General features: G+C 46.8%; 1 protein-coding gene across 4 annotated transcripts in view; it reads right to left on the bottom strand.

Moving 5' to 3' along the window:
* The window catches only part of GRAMD1B (GRAM domain containing 1B), a 247550-nt gene that overhangs the window by 175200 nt on the left and 56323 nt on the right, over positions 1 to 16027 (bottom strand). The window lies entirely within an intron of this gene.

Here is a 16027-nt window from a genome sequence, read left to right as displayed (position 1 = left end):
GACAGCTCTGTGGAATAAGCCGAGGACAGCAGACATGACATATGGAGGAAGGACAGACAGTAGGACCTGAGAGACACAGGACACACAGGACCAGTCAGGAAAAGGGAGTGATCTCTGTGCATCTGGGTGACCCCGTCAATACCAGAGCCCCATCCCAAGCACAGAATGAAATTAGAGGAAGGTGAGCACCCAGAAGGTGAAGCATACAGCAAAGTGAGTCTCAGGGAGCTAAGGGTACTCCCTTTACGTTCCTGGGGGCTGGATCAAGTCTGCTTCAACCTGCAGGGGGCATGGACTGCGTCACAAAACGTCTGTATGTCCCCAGGTCATGGACCCTCGAAAGTGTGGGTCAGTCCTGTCGTGTCCCAAGCTATGCTGAACCCCTCACTCCCTAGACCCAGGTACCACCCTAAGAGATTGGCCCTAGAACTGATCCACCTCACCGAGGAGCCCTGTTCAGGACTGAGTCTAAAGCAGCCCAGCTCCTAGATCATAGACTGTTACCACCCATCTTTCCTCCCAGCCCACAGCGCATGTGCCTCTCCAGTAAGTCCTGCACGTGAGAGCCAAAGTAGAGATGATGGCTTTCAAAGAGACCAGCAGGAGTACAAATAGTGCAGCATTAAGTCCACGGTGCAATTCACCCAATCCTCTCTGCCCCTCTCCGTGAGTCCAGTAGGGAAACAATGCCCAGCTTCTGTGCCAGCATGAAGGTCATGAGAACATTTCACAAGTGTCCCAAAGCTGAGGAAAAAAAATCACATTCCTAAAGACCACCAGAACTCACTGTAAGAAAATATGTCCCTGCAGTTCAAGTGTGACAGCTGGCCATGGGTCCACCATGCCCTGCAATGACACATGGGGGGAGCTCCAGGCATTGTGACCCTGCACAACCTCCATGAGGCCAGGAATCTGAGGGAAGTATGTTTTGCTCCAGAAGAGAGAGAGACTGAAGCCGAAATGCCAGAGCCAGGCCCACCTGTAAATGACTCCCTGGAACAGCGGGCCTGTCTTATTTCTGACCCTTCTCCACATCCGGCCACTGGCTCTCTCAAGGGTGGCTTGGTATCACTCTATTTTAACTCCTGGATGTGTCCCGGAAAGGATCAACTCCTTCCCATCAGGTGTCAGCCCTGGCAAGCGGCAGGACACTGCTTCCGGCTCCGGAATGCCCAGGAAGCCAAGCTGTCCCTCCAAACTTCAGGGTCCGGAGCGAAGCCACAGAGCTGCTCACTGCCTTGGATTTCCTCCAAAGATGAGCGGGTTGCCGGGGATCTGGTAACTTTTCAGTTCAAGGAACCTGCTTGTTAAGGGGGCAGTTGAACTAAGAGAGCGGCGTCTCGGGTGTTTAAGGGGCAAAAGGAAGGTGGGTGGGCTCACTACCGTTCACTGGAAAGCCAAAAAACAAAACAAGATGGAACAAAACAGGAGGGTGCACACACAGGGGCCAGAGGGTTCCGTGGGTATTTTGGGGAGAGGGAGATTCAGCAAGGGGATTGGCCCCCTTAAGGGGACCGTGCGCCCTCTGAATTTAAATGTACACCCCTTGAAAGGAAGAAAAACAAGCAGCTTCCTCCTCCCACACACTTCAGCCCCTTTTCCACCCACAAGAGATGCTGGACCTAAAATCTAAAACCCTGTGAGGTTTAATTTAAGCCTTGTGCCCAGCAGTAGTTGAGTGATCATTTACATTTCTCCTGGCCTGAGGGAAAACCTCCTCCACACTAAGTCTGCAACGGTTTCACTTGGGAAGCAGATACCCAGAGTACCTGAAGCCCCCAGCCACTGTCCTAGCTCACCTCCACCTGCAAGTCTCGGCTTAAAGAAAAGAAGGTACTTGTCACCCAATAAAACCCTACTCAAAACACATCCACCAGAAACTAACACAACATTGCAAATCAACTCTACTTCAATAAAGAAAATTTTTTTAAAAAAAAAACACATCCCCATCCCACCACCCTCAGCTGTTTCCTTTCCACTGTGGCACTGTCAAGGAAGATGATAAATGGGACACTAGTTTGCAAATGAAATGCCCTCCAGCTGCAAGTCATCATTGCTGTGAAAACTACACACATTAAAGGAAGGACCAAGTTTGCCCTCCCTTTGATTCTGTCCAGTGTCCTGTGTGTTTTGTTTGTAAAGCAACCTTTACACTGTCACAAAGGCTTTCATCTGTAATACTTTATCTTCCCAGTGACCCTAGCAGTGAGGACAGATGTTATTACCCTCATTTTACAATTTATTGAAGTGACGCACAGGAAGATATCCAAGGTCAGAGATAAAAACACAATAACTGATCCATGACAAAGCCAGAACTTGAACCTGGGTCATCTGAAGCCACTTAGAGGCCACCCAAATCTCATCAAATGCATCAGCTCTGGAAAGCAGGTCCCTTGGAGCACCAGCATTTCACCAGCCCTGATTTTAGTTGGGTATGTCACGAAACGACGTGTAGCTACTCAGTTCCATCCGTATTTTACAAGTGTGGAAAGGGAAGTGCAAAGTTCTGCAAAACAATTTCTCACAGGAGCTGGTGTCAGGGGGTCAGGACTAAAGAGCTTCAGAATCTGAGCCACTGCATTCCTCCCAAGTCCCCCCACCCTTCCACTTGTCTCCCATATTTCACTCTCAGCCGACTGGGCGGTTCTCCAGGAAACTGCCCTCACCTGTGGCCCCTCCAGACAGGTGTTGCCAGACCAGCCAGGCCTGCCTGCCCCCAGCTCACACAGCCAGGCCTCTGACTTTAATGAAAGGAGCTCATGTTACCAAGCAACTGTTGTTTATTCTCAACTGTTCAGGCTCCCTTTTCCTGCAGACACAAGACATCCAACACCTGTCTACTACTTCTGGAGCCCTGCAAACTCCAAAGTCCATTATTCAGCAGAAACTTCCAGGAGGGAACTTAAGTGAAAAATAGCAGGTGAGAAGCTAGATTTCTCCTGGGTGCCCACCCAGGCGAGTGGGAGGCAGAAGGGGCAGGTCCCCACCCACACCCACCCACATCCCTCCAGCCCCAGGGATGCCAAGGGCAGGCAGCTCCCAATAGCACGGACAGGTGTGTCCCCTCCAACGCGGCTGCCACAGGACAGTCAGTCCCCCCCTCAAGGTGAGGACACAGACTCTCTCTCCCTCAGGACATCAAAATAGCCAGACCCGTGGGCTGGCTCACGGACCAGAGAAAGAAGTGGGCAGTGGGCATTCACGAAGAGGAACTTGTTGCTATCAGAGAACTGGAAATCCTGATAGAAATGTGGACGAGGCCACAAGAGCAGCGTAATGAACTGTCTTCAAATACAAAACGAAGCACGGCCGGATCATATACTGAAACGCTTCTTCCGTTGCCAACCAAGAGGAAATGAGTTTGTGTAGTACTCTGTGTGGGAGATTCAGGTTAGATGATAAACATTTCCCGAGAGAAAGGCCAATTAAGGGCTGGAATGGATGACCAAAGATGGTTTAGAGGGCGGCTTTCTCTGCACATCTTTAAAGGTAACTGGAGCACAGTTAGAGGTAGAAGCAGGAAAGAATGATCTCGTAAAGGCCCAACCATCGTGGGTCTGTGGGCCCCAGATTCTCTCTCTTTTAAATAAAAGCAATTCACGTATGCCTAAAACAAAGTCCATTTGAACTGATGCATTTCTGGCCCAGGGCGTTTTGATTGCTGGATACTAAATACCTCCCTGAAACCCACGGACAGCTTTAATATCTGCACTGTGAAACAGAAATACGAGGGTGGTGAAGGACAAGGGGCTGGGAGTGGGGACTGCGGGGACGGGTGAAATTGGAGAGAGCAAGCTTCAAGCCCTCCCCTGGTAGCCTGAGTCTGTTCCCTCCTCTAATCCCTACCTCATCACCCTGTGCAGCAGCTCGTCACTGAAGCCATCAGCGCGGTTTCTGCACTCAGTTTGTGTGATTAGAGAGTGCTGGAGGATGCTGGCTAAGCACAATCTAAATAAAACCACAGTGGACCAGCCTCCACGTCCAGCTTCTCCTTCTGAGAAAAAGGAAGAAAGAGCTGCAAGACTTTTCCCGGGTCTCAGTTCCCAAGGATGGTGCGCTGGCGAGGTCTCTCAGCCTTGGGAAACGCGCAAGGTTGGCAGCACGCTTCCGCCAGCCTTCGGTGGCCGATGCCAGGGTGAGCAAAGACGTCACCCCAGGAGGACTGTCACCAGATAAGCCTGCCTGGTTTAACTGCTCATCGAAAGGCTTAGGAGTCAATCCAGACTATTCTGCACAACACTTGGCTGACCCTGATTTTGTAGACAGACATCATCACTTGTCCTCTAAATCTTCCAGAGGACATCAGGGCTGGACAAGACTTCCTGCGGCCACCCCACCCGTCTCCTTGTCGTCCATCCCGGAGGAGGCAGGTGGCCTGCTCTGGGTTGCCTGCTGCTTTCCTCTGAAGGGTCCAAATACTATGGGCACCGTAAACTAGTGACTGCGTGCACAGGCCCACAGGCCTGTTCTCTGAGCTTCTGACCCTTTCCACCACTTACCAGCTGTTGGATTTGGTGATGAGTTATTTAATTTCTTTGTGTCTCTGTCTCCACACCTAAAAAAAATCAGGATAATTAATAGTGTCTGTGGGACTTCCCTGGTGGTCCAGTGGTTAAGACTCTGCACTCCCAATGCAGGGGGCCCAGGTTCGATCCCTGGTCAGGGAACTAGATCCCGCATGCCACAACTAAGACCCGGCACAGCCAAATAAATAAATATTTTTTAAAAATAGTGTCTCCCTCCTGCAGCTGTTGTGAGAGCATCTGAACAGCGTAGGGCATTTAGAATAGTGCTTGGCACCTAGGAAGTGCTCTATAAATGTTGGCCTTTTTGTACCTAATTAAGTCTCCATCATAAGACCTGTGTTAGGAAACACGACCACTCGCGTTGATTTTCCATTCAGTTTAATTCTAAGAGTACACGTTAAGCTACAGCAGCGTGTGAGCTCCTTACTAAGCGCTGGGGAGACAGCAAGACAAGCATGACACGGGATGTGCGTTGGAGCATACAGCCTAGCAGGGCAGAATTAATTAAGTGCAAAGCATAAGCGCTAACAGCTGTGAGTGGAAAATGGATAAATTTTAACCAGAGGGAAAGAGGTGGTCTGGGAAGGCTCTATGGAGGAATTAGTATTTAAGTGAAGACTTAACGTATGAATTTCAGTAGAAAAGAGGAATGGAGCATTCTGGAATAAAGGAAACATTTGAGTAAAGGCACTGAAGAGAAAAAAACCCATGGAGAGTTTTTGAAAATAGGAAGAAAGAAGTCAGGGCTTATGGAAGGACACAGAGGAGATGAGGATGGACAAACAAGAGGGTCATATTGGTGAGTACTTAAAGTTTAGTTTATTCTTTAAACAAAGGGATGCTATTCAAGTTTTTTTTCTTGGGGGGGCAGGCAGTAACATTATCAACCTGTATTTGAGGAACAGCAGTTCTGGTGACAGTGTGAAATATATATACTGGAGAAGCAAAAGATGGGACACACAGAGGCCAATCCAGAGACTGTCATTCAATCCGTCCATATTTTTGGAGTATCAACTATGCACGGCAAACAATGCAGGTAAATGATGGAGAAAATGTGAAATAGGGCGGGAGAAAAATGTGGGATGAGAGGAGGTGGGCAAGGGAAAGAAAAGTCCTATGAAGATTTATTCAGAGTCACAGATTAGAAGAAAACCAAGAATGTGGGATGATTCGGAAGTCAAGGGAAGGAAGGAGCCAGTGTTTGTTGAATGACTACCGCAAGCCAGACACCGGGCAAAGTGCTTCACACACAAAATCCCATTCAAGCCTCCCAACCACCCTGAGAAACAGATATCAAAAGTCCCATGTTAGGGGCTTCCCTGGTGGCGCAGTGGTTGGGAGTCTGCCTGCCGATGCAGGGGACACGGGTTCGTGCCCCGGTCCGGGAGGATCCCACATGCCGCGGAGCGGCTGGGCCCGTGAGCCGTGGCCACTAAGCCTGCGCGTCCGGAGCCTGTGCTCCGCAACGGGAGAGGCCTCAACAGTGAGAGGCCCGCGTACCCCAGAAAAAAAAAAAAAAAAAAAGTCCCATGTTAGGATGAGGAGAGATTTTAAAAGGTGCCTGACTTGCCCAAGTTCACACAGCAAGTGGAAGAGGAGCACAAATGTAAACCAGGGTCTCCCTGCTTTAAAGTTCATGCTTTTTCAATTACACCACATTTCAGAAAGATAAGCGATGCCCAATGCTATAATGAAGTCAGGCAGGAGGAAGACTGAGATAATCCCATTAGATTTTGTAATTGGGTCGTTGGTGACCTCTGAGGGAAGAGCGGGGGTGAGGGCAGGAGACGGAATGCGATTGCCAAAGGTGGAAGAGCACGGAGCGAAGCAATACATGGAGGCTGCAAGAGACCGTGCTTTCCAGAAACCAGGCAGTGGAAGGAATGCCTTTCATTTCTATTCGTTCTTAAATAGTTATTGAGCATCTTCTATGTGATAAACACTCTTCGAGGATCTGGAGTTAGACTGGGAAAAGGTGTGTGTGTGTGTGTGGTGTGTGTGTGTGTGATTGTTGGCAGATGTTATGTTTCAGAGGAACAAAATGTGACTGTACGATTATGCCATTTAAAATGGAGTTCTGCCTCTATCTGCTAAGAAAATTGAAGCTTGGGGGTGTACCTGGTAATCTAGCAAATCAATCAAAAAGTATTTAATATGCCCAGACTCTAAGCATACCATAATACTGGGTACCGTAAAAGGTTTCTGAAAAGTTTCTGAAAAACTATTTATTTATTCCTCAAAATAATTTTTGAAGGTTTATCAGAGATGACCCTGGCCTCAATTGCTTCAACTCTTGAGGCAGGGGGGAGAGCAGAAAACCAATCCAAGAACTACAGTTTGGTAAGAAAATCCACTTCAATAGAAGCATGTACCAAATGCAGTGTGAGCCCACAGGAGAGAGAGCTTGATCCAGAAAGAACTTCATGGAGGAGACAGTATCGACCCAAGGTGGAAGGTTAGCAGAGGAGTTTTCCAGCTAGACCAAGGGGGGCATGCTTCCAGGCAGAAGGACCACTTGTGCAAAGGCACTGAGGTGTAAAAGAGAGCAGGGTATATTCCTGGAATCACAAAAAGAACAGCCTGGATCATAATGTTCCATTAGGTGAGGGATGAAAGCAAGAGATTACATCTACTATAAATCTTCCTTCGTTCACCCATTTAAACACAAATTGATTGAGCACGCTATGTTCTACGTGCTAGAAAACAAGGTGGGGGTGTGTCTGTGCACATAACCAAGTCTGTGCCCTGGAGGAGTTTACATCCTGGTGATCACAAAATTCCAGAATGATGGAACAGAGATTTCAAAGATCTGACCCAACCATCACTTTATCTCCACTGTTCCTTCTGTTTCAGAGATTAGAGAAGGAGGCACAGGGAGGTTACAGACATTTACTAAAGTCGCGTATCAAACAGCCGAGGATTCACAGATGATAAAGTGCTTTGCAAGCAAAGACCAAGACAAAGACCTGGAGGCTTAACTCACTCAAAGAGAAGGGCCCCAAAGCTCTAGGAAATGATTCCTTTCGAGCACTGAAGCAACCACCTAAGGCTTTTATTTCTGACAGAAACGCGGGCTATTCCACCTCCCTTAAATCAGAAAAGTAGCCTCCTTTTACAAAGACGCAAACCCGGATCCAGAGCAGTAGAGATGTTGGAACAGTGCTTCCAGGGTTGACCAGAAGCGTGGTAACTTCTTGCCCTGGGGTATGACGCTGAAACTGTAAAAGCTGCCCAGTTTGTTCTGATGGATACAATGGCATGTTTGACGAGCATGACAGGGACGCTAGCCTTTACATACCACTTCAAACCAAAAATTCGAGTTATTTTGTTGTGACACAGGAAGGGGCTAAAGAAGGCTGGGCTCAGGAGAGGTATTTTAGCCGCAGCCCCTGTAATCCACATCTGGACAACGATTCCCACTGCAACCTGAGTTATTTATCCTTCTGCAAGGAACACATCTGGAGGGAGTAAGTGTAGATAATTCATTCCTGTAAAATTCTGCATTTAGTGTGAGCTGTTGCCTTGAAATGAAAGTCACACTGTCAGATGTTCCCACTTTTCAGGAATAAATAGTCCACCACCCTCTACCCTGGCTGTACTCTGCCCGCAACTGCCCCCTAGTAGCAACGCCGGTGCTTGCATTCCCCCACCCCTCCTCTAGAAGCTGAGACCCTGGACCAATGCCCACAAAATTCACAATTCAGTGACTGCTTGGAATTTTAAACACTCTGAAATTGGGATTTGGGGATTGGTTATGCTGGGTGATCTCTGAAGTCTCGATTGTAGCTCTCACAGTCTATGAACTGGAAAGGTCTACTTTGCTTTAAGCAATCCTGGTGTATGAAAACACAGATTTTAAAAATGTATGCACTGGGGGTGGGCTTCCCTGGTGGCGCAGTGGTTAAGAATCCCCCTGCCAATGCAGGGGACACGGGTTCGAGCCCTGGTCCAGGAAGATCCCACATGCCGCAGAGCAACTAAGCCCGTGTACCACAACTACTGAGCCTGTGCTCTAGAGCCTGTGAGCCACAACTACTGAGCCCAAGTGCCACAACTACTGAAGCCCATGTGCCTAGAGTCCGAGCTCCGCAACAAGAGAAGCCACCACAATGAGAAGCCCGTGCACCGCAACGAAGAGTAGCCCCCGCTCGCCACAACTAGAGAAAGACCGTGTGCAGCAACGAAGACCCAACACAGCCAAAAATAAATAAAATAAAATAAATTAATTTTTAAAAAAATAATAAAACAATTAAAAGGTATGCACTGGGGGGACTTCCCTGGTGGTGCAGTGGTTAAGACTCCATGCTCCCAATGCAGGGGGCCCGGGTTCGATACCTGGTCAGGGCACTAGATCCTACATGCATGCTGCAACTAACAGTTCACATTGCCACAACTAAGGAGCCTGCCTGCCACAACTAAGACCTGGCATAGCCAAATAAAAATAAATAAATACTTTTAAAAAAATGTATGCATTGTAATGATCATCTTATAATACAAAGCATTTGTTTTACAAAAAGGATTCATTAAGATAGATTGTTTCTTTAGGTGTAGGAACATTTTTATTCAATTAATCAACTTGAATACAGCACACTCTACGAGGAGACCACCATTGAACACCAGATGTCCACATGAACCTGAAACGTCACTGAATGCTGAGTGATCTTGTTTCTTCATAGTTCCAGGAAAAGAAAGAGCTCCGTTTCCCATACCCTCAACCACTCCCTTGATGTAAGTTAGTACTTTGGGAAGACATATTGACTCTGTCTGACAGTTGGAAAGTTTTATGAGCAATAGAACTTCCTTAGGCAATAGAATTATAGGCCTGGAAGACACATCAGATACTTAGTCCAATTTCATTAGCTATCTGGTCCATTCTTCCTCTGCCCTGTCCCACCCAAGGTCACAAATGAGAAACTGAGGCACTGGTAAGCTCAATCTTGGACCAAGGTCATAAGGGTGAAATGGAAATTTCTTTCTGTTAAGTCAAATATCTTTTGGTCAAATTCCACCTTAATTCCTTCCAGTGTTGTTTTGGAGGTAGTATTTTGACCTCAAAGAATAATTAAAAAACAAATGGTACTCAGGAATCCAGATACTCATTCTGCTTTTGTCCACACACATTCTGTGTGCATCTAATTCCCTCATAAACCCACAGAGAGCAAGAAGTTAATGAAACACAAACACCTCCCTAGAACTGATCCCAACACGTGAACGTTCAGATTTGCACAAAAGACATCACAGTGTTTATTGCTTTTGCAAAGGCCTTTTGGCTTTAAACAAATAGAACTCCTTGATGTGGGAAATTCCCCTCGTGCATTTCAAATATTGCTCAATTGATACACAATTTTGCAACAATACTACTCCTTAATGAACATATGTCTGTGAATGATCAACTTACATGCTCATATCCTTTCATTTCAAAGCAAATATATGATAACGATGGCTTGAACCAAATGAAAAATCTGTTTTAGCCAAGCATAGACTAGAAATGTTCCAATGGCCTAAAAATTTGCAGATTCATCTAAAATTTCTCGAGCCAGGCACTGTATTTTCTCATTGAAGCCTCACGAAAATCCTGAGGTCGTGCCAATTTTCCCATTTTAGAGATGAAGAAAACCAAGCCCAGAGAGATCAGCTTTAGGTGCTAAGATGCGATTCAAACCCAAGTAGTCTGAACCCCAAACCGGTGTTTTCTGCACTCCTCCATGTTACTCTATTTCAACTTCCTGTAAAAAATATGTTGTCAGTCACTATTCAACTGGTTCTCCTGCCAGTTTTTGTGAAGACTTTGATTTGCAATTTGGTAAATAAACTGATACTTGCGACTGTGATTCTACAAACTGAGACACTGTTTTCCCGTCTAATGCGGTCAGTTCCTATTTGTTCCCTATCTAAAACACACCACAAAGTTAATACCAATTTCCTTGGGCCTTCCTATTGAATTCTAAATACTCTGAAAAGAAACTCTATCCCAAACATTTAGTAGAATTCACTTGGTAGAAGTGCTTGCAAGAAACACTTTATTTATTTATTTATTTTTGGCTGCGTTGGGTCTTCGTTGCTATGCGCGGGCTTTCTCTAGTTGTGGCGAGCGGGGGCTACTCTTGTTGCGGTGCGCGGGCTTCTCATTGCGGTGGCTTCTCTCGTTGTGGAGCACGGGCTCTAGGCGTGCGGGTTTCAGTAGTTGTGGCTTGCGGGCTCTAGAGCGCAGGCTCAGTAGTTGTGGCACACGGGCTTAATTGCTCCGCCGCATGTGGGATCTTCCCGGACCAGGGCTCGAACAGTGTCCCCTGCATTGGGAGGTGGACTCCCAACCACTGCGCCGCCAGGGAAGTCCAAGAAGTACTTTGTATTGGCACGTTCTGGTCACGTAAGCAGTTTCTCATTTGCAACTAAAGACGTCAGTGAAGCCCTAATTCCTAATTTGTACCCAAGTGTCTCTCTCACACCTCTTACCTGTTAAGAAGTCCACCTGTAGATCTCAGGTGAGTCAGCAGGGCTCTGCAGGTGCTGGTGCCTGGAGGCTTCTGTTACTGAGATTTTTCCACACAATGCTCCAAGCAGGGCCTGTGCACAAACAGGGCAGTTTGAGGCTCCACTCAGTTGGTTTGCTTAAAACGAGGCTTGCCACCGTCTGCTGAAATGGTAGCTGAGTAAACACTAAAGACTTTTAAAAGTATCTTCTCTGTGGTCTTTGGGTTCTAATTTAGCGTCCACAGGTAGATCTAACTTGTTTGCAGGACTTAGGAAGGCAGTAGCTTCAATCTTGCTAGCCAGGGCAAAGTCTCTGTTCTTGAAGGCTGGCTCACATGATCTCACTCTGTGCAAGTTCACCCTTGCATCCTTGGACCTTGGAATCAGCACATTAGACTCCATCCCCACCGAAATGAAATCTCCCAGCTTAACCAAAGAGCGACTAGTCAGCACTCCTTGGTCCCACTGTCCTTCAGGCAGGGCCCCACCAGGATACTGAAAACCTAGGTTACTGCTCTGCCTTTCTCACTCTCCTCTTCTCTTTCTTCCCTCTCTCTGTCTCTGTCTCTTTTTTTCTCTCTCTCTTTCGCACACACACCCCATTCTTAGAGATTCTCCCCCCTTCCTTCAATGACCAGACACTGTTCATCCAAAAATAAATGGTGGGTTCCCCATCGGGGAGGTGTCCAAGCAGAGACTGAACGCGTGGAGGACATTCTCACATTGAGGTTGAGACCAGATGATTTCGGCGGGCACTTCCAGGTCGAAGGCTGATAGTATCCCAGAGGTTCCAACGTGCTGGAACAAGTCCACAATAGCTTCTAATTGTCCTTTTATGACTTCTCCTTCTTTTCTTTTTTGAGAATGTCCTCCACATTCATTTAAATCAATCCTTACTTGTATAAAAAGACCTTGGCGCACTTTACCCACACTGCTTTGCAACACATCTTTTTCCACCCTGTATCATAATTACTCGTGTACCTTTTCCACATCCCCACAGACTGTAATGCCCCCAAGGCAAGATTTCTGTCCCATTCATCTGTGTCATCCTGTTACGGAGCTCACCGCCCCACATGGTATATCTGCTCAGTGAACGTCTGTGAGTGAAGAAATGGTGGGTGGGGCAGTGTTGGTGGAGGGGAGTCAGGAGGACTGAAGAGGCACCCAGTGCAGTTAGCTTCCCAGCCCCATGCTCTCTGGGGGTTGCTTGCCCTCCTGGAGAGACGAAGGCTGAAGAACACGGTCCATCTCAGCCCTGCAGTGTCCCCTGGGACAGCTCTGACCATGGTCGTACTTTCCCTCAGATCATCACGACACACTCATGCTACATTGCATAGGAGGTCTCAGGAGGAGTCACCTGGGACTATAATGCTCCTTGCCCAGAACATCCATTCCTGATTAACTAAAAGCTCAGGTTTCTTAGGTAAGGGGGTTTGGACTATGAATCTTTGGGGAGCGATTAAAGGAAGGAACAAGAATGCATTTGGAAACAGCTGCTTACCTATCAACTCTTAAGAAAACACCCTGAAATGGAGTTTGATCAATTCTCCCTCAGGGACTGGGGAGGGCCTCAGTTTAACCACTCCTGTGAGGAAGGATTTCATCCTACTCTCTTGCGCAGATCTCCAGATAGGCCCAGCTCCCAGCTTCCCCTTGTGGGAAGCCCAGGCCCACTTGAGTTCTGCGGCTGCCCTGCACTCCAAAAAATAACCACCCTCTTCCATGGTTTCCTGTCCCAAGGATGTTTGCCAATCTTGATTATAAGGCCAATGTTAAGTCACGATTTAGTTCCACAATTAAATGACTGTTCATTCCGTTTGAGTTTCAAAGGGGAAAAAATACCTTAGAGGAAGCCACCCGCCACATTTTATAGATAAGGAATTCAGCTCAAGAAGTACCTCTCTGTTGGCTGTCTTTGTTAGCCTGTTTGCTGCGGTACAAAGACGAAGTTAATCCGTTAATTACGGAGGAGCTGAGTCCAGAACCACAGTAGCACATACTTTGTAAAAAGATAAACTTTAAGAACAGTTTTTGATTTACTGAAGTTACCACATACTTCTACACGTTAAACTGCTTCATCCTTCCTGTTACTGTTTTACTAACAGTGCTCTCTACAGCACACTGTCAAAATAATTTGTTTTCCATTTTATGGGCACTAAGTGCCTTATACGGGTAAGAGTTTGGCCCAGGTTCCAGGAACAATTTGCTTGTTTTCTGAGGGGAAATGTTACAAAGAGCTACTGACGTACACAGGTTCTATGCCGAAGGTGGGAAGGGAATTTTATGTAAGCTAGACCAATACAAACACAATCATAGTACGACTAGCTAACATTTACTGCACACTTACTGTGAATCAGGCATGATCTCAATTAATCCTCAAATCACCCCAATGAGGTAGTTGTTACCCCCATTTTCAAATGAGAAAAAATGAGGTTTGGAAAGGTCACGTAAAGACACACAGCGAATCAGCAGCTGGGTTGGGGTTCAAACTGCACAACTGAAACCAAGCAGGACCCTGTGGGGCTCCTGGGTACGAAGCCTTTCTGTGTCCCCCGTTTCTTGTTTGTAGGGAACAGCCTCCAGCCTCCATGACCTTCCCTGAGTGTCAAAGGGCAGATGCGAGCAATTGCTAATCAGGGAAGGGAGGGGATGCAGAGACAAAGGAGGAGACTACCTGCGGCCAGATTAAAGCAGTGCAGGCCCTGCACACACCCTGATTCTTATTAGCAACTCTGTCCTTGAACCGTTGCTATAAAACTCCTCACCAAATCCCCCCAGGTTGGGACACAGAGTTTCTGAGGGGCAGGAGTCTGCCGTGTCCGCCTTAGCCTGCAAAGCCATTCTTTTCTACTTCACCCAAAACTCTGTCTCCGAGATTCATTTTGGCACCAGTGCGCAGAGGCCGAGTTTTCGGCATCACAATCTGATGCCAGAGTTTGTGCCCTCCCATGGTTAGCTTGGTCTCTCCTCTGGTGTGCAATGATCTCTGTCTTCAATGGCAGCATCTTGGTCCTAAACTGTTACCTGATTTGATAACTCGTTCCTACGCCTATCCTACACAGTTATGGCACGTGCCTTGTAAAAATATGCATTCTTAATATCCATCACATGACCAGTTTGCGATAAATGTCAGTACTGGTGTGCAGATACGAATTCCCAAAGCTGGCAGACATATCTGCATATCCTTGACATTTACAGCATACTTTCCAGTTACATTGAGCTTATAATAGTCCTTTATTTCCTCATGTATGGTTGACAGTATGACCTAGCAGTTACGTGCAAGGTTCTGAATTAGAGTGGCTGGTTCAAAGCCTGGATCCACCATTTATTAACAAGTTAGCTAATGTCTCAGTGCCTCAGTTAACCCACGTGAAAAATCAGACTGTTAACCACAGTGCCTGTGTTACGGGCTTGTTGTAAGAGATAAACAAGATCATACACATAAAGCTCTTGGCACAATCCCTAGCACATAGTAAATGCTAAGAAAAGCCCATGGAGGTATAACTTTTGCACCTGCCATCGTGTGTATAAGCATTGCACACTCATCGCTAATGCAATAAGGGCCATCGAGCAGCCAGGGATGTCTGGTTGCACAGACACATCGTACACACACCAGGGAGCCCTATAAAATCCACTTCGCACAGCGCTACACAGGCTGCATGTATGAAACCCACGTGTCATTTCAGTAGTTCCGCACTTACAAAAAAAGAGATGAATAAAGACGGAGGTCAACTTCATAGCTTAAAATACAGGTTTTTTCATTTTAAGGCCTGTGGAGAAGGGGGGAGGTGGAAAATGGTAACAATTGGAACGATTATGATCCTGATCATGATCACTAGTAGGAACAGAACTCTCAGCGTCCAGCATCTCAGACTTCCGTACTCGCCTTTTCTAAGGGAACGAGAGAATGCTTGCTTCCTAACAATGGAATGGCTTTTGCCCGTTCAATTATCAGCTCCATCACACTCCACAGAAGTTAAAAGATGGCATTTGGGTCTTCTATTCAAGCGGGTGATCTTTCTATCCCTTTCATTACAGGAGAGGCAACTGGCAAAGTTAATGCAATGTACTGTAACTAATGCCTTGGAAATACCCCGAGCACGACAGTCTTAATCCACTTTGAAGGCTAACTGTATTCAGAATGTGAGGCTTTATATTAAGCTATATATTACAGTAAAATCAGCTGCAGGGGAAAATTCTCTTTGAACCAAAGAGAAACCATTTTTATTTATTTCTATAACTTACAAGACACTGATGCCAGAGGGAAAAACCGCAAACAAACCTCAACAATAAGATACCAATTTAACCCTTGGCTGGGCTACAGCAATGGCAGCCGTGTGGACTTTGCACAAAGTCCATGTATGTGTGCATGATATCTGGAACCCTCATGGGCATCACGGAGTCAACAATTAACAGGGATTCTTAATAGGAAATACTTAAAACAAAACTCGAAGTCCAGTTTTACCAACAAAAAGCAAAATGGCAAAAGTTAGCGATTAAATGGTGACTAACAAGAAAGGACTCTTGCTCATCGTGCAAGTTCTGAGCTCCTCAGAGAGGACCCAGAAGAGGGAGAGCTCCACGCTTTCCCTCGGATCCCTCCTCAGGTGCTTCGTGGAACGTTCCAGTCATTCCTGAATTTCAACAGACAAAACGGGATGTGCAAATGGTCCCTGAGTTCTTGTGGAAGTTTTCCAATGTCCCCTCACCACCACCACCACCCGTCCCATAATTACGCTTCCTCATGTTGGTCGATCAGTTCTCTATTCCAGACACATTCCCCCAGCGCAGCCACCAATGCGACGAGGGAAAGGCAGGAAAGATCACAGCAGAGAGCCCCATAGCTCTCATTTTGACAGTATTTGTGCTTTGCTGCATTTCTCAAAGGTATAAGGGGTGATACTGAATAAAGAAGGAAGTGGAACTTTTCTCCATTGCTGGCTTGGAGGGCAGGAAACCACGTGTGTCCCACCTTCCTGTAAGGGTGAGAGTCCTTACCCTTAGGTGAACTCAGGGCAGACTGTGAT

Source organism: Stenella coeruleoalba (genome assembly GCF_951394435.1).
Source record: "Stenella coeruleoalba genome assembly, chromosome: 8".
Classification (NCBI taxonomy): domain Eukaryota; kingdom Metazoa; phylum Chordata; class Mammalia; order Artiodactyla; family Delphinidae; genus Stenella; species Stenella coeruleoalba.
This window is presented reverse-complemented; position numbering and strand designations above follow the sequence as displayed.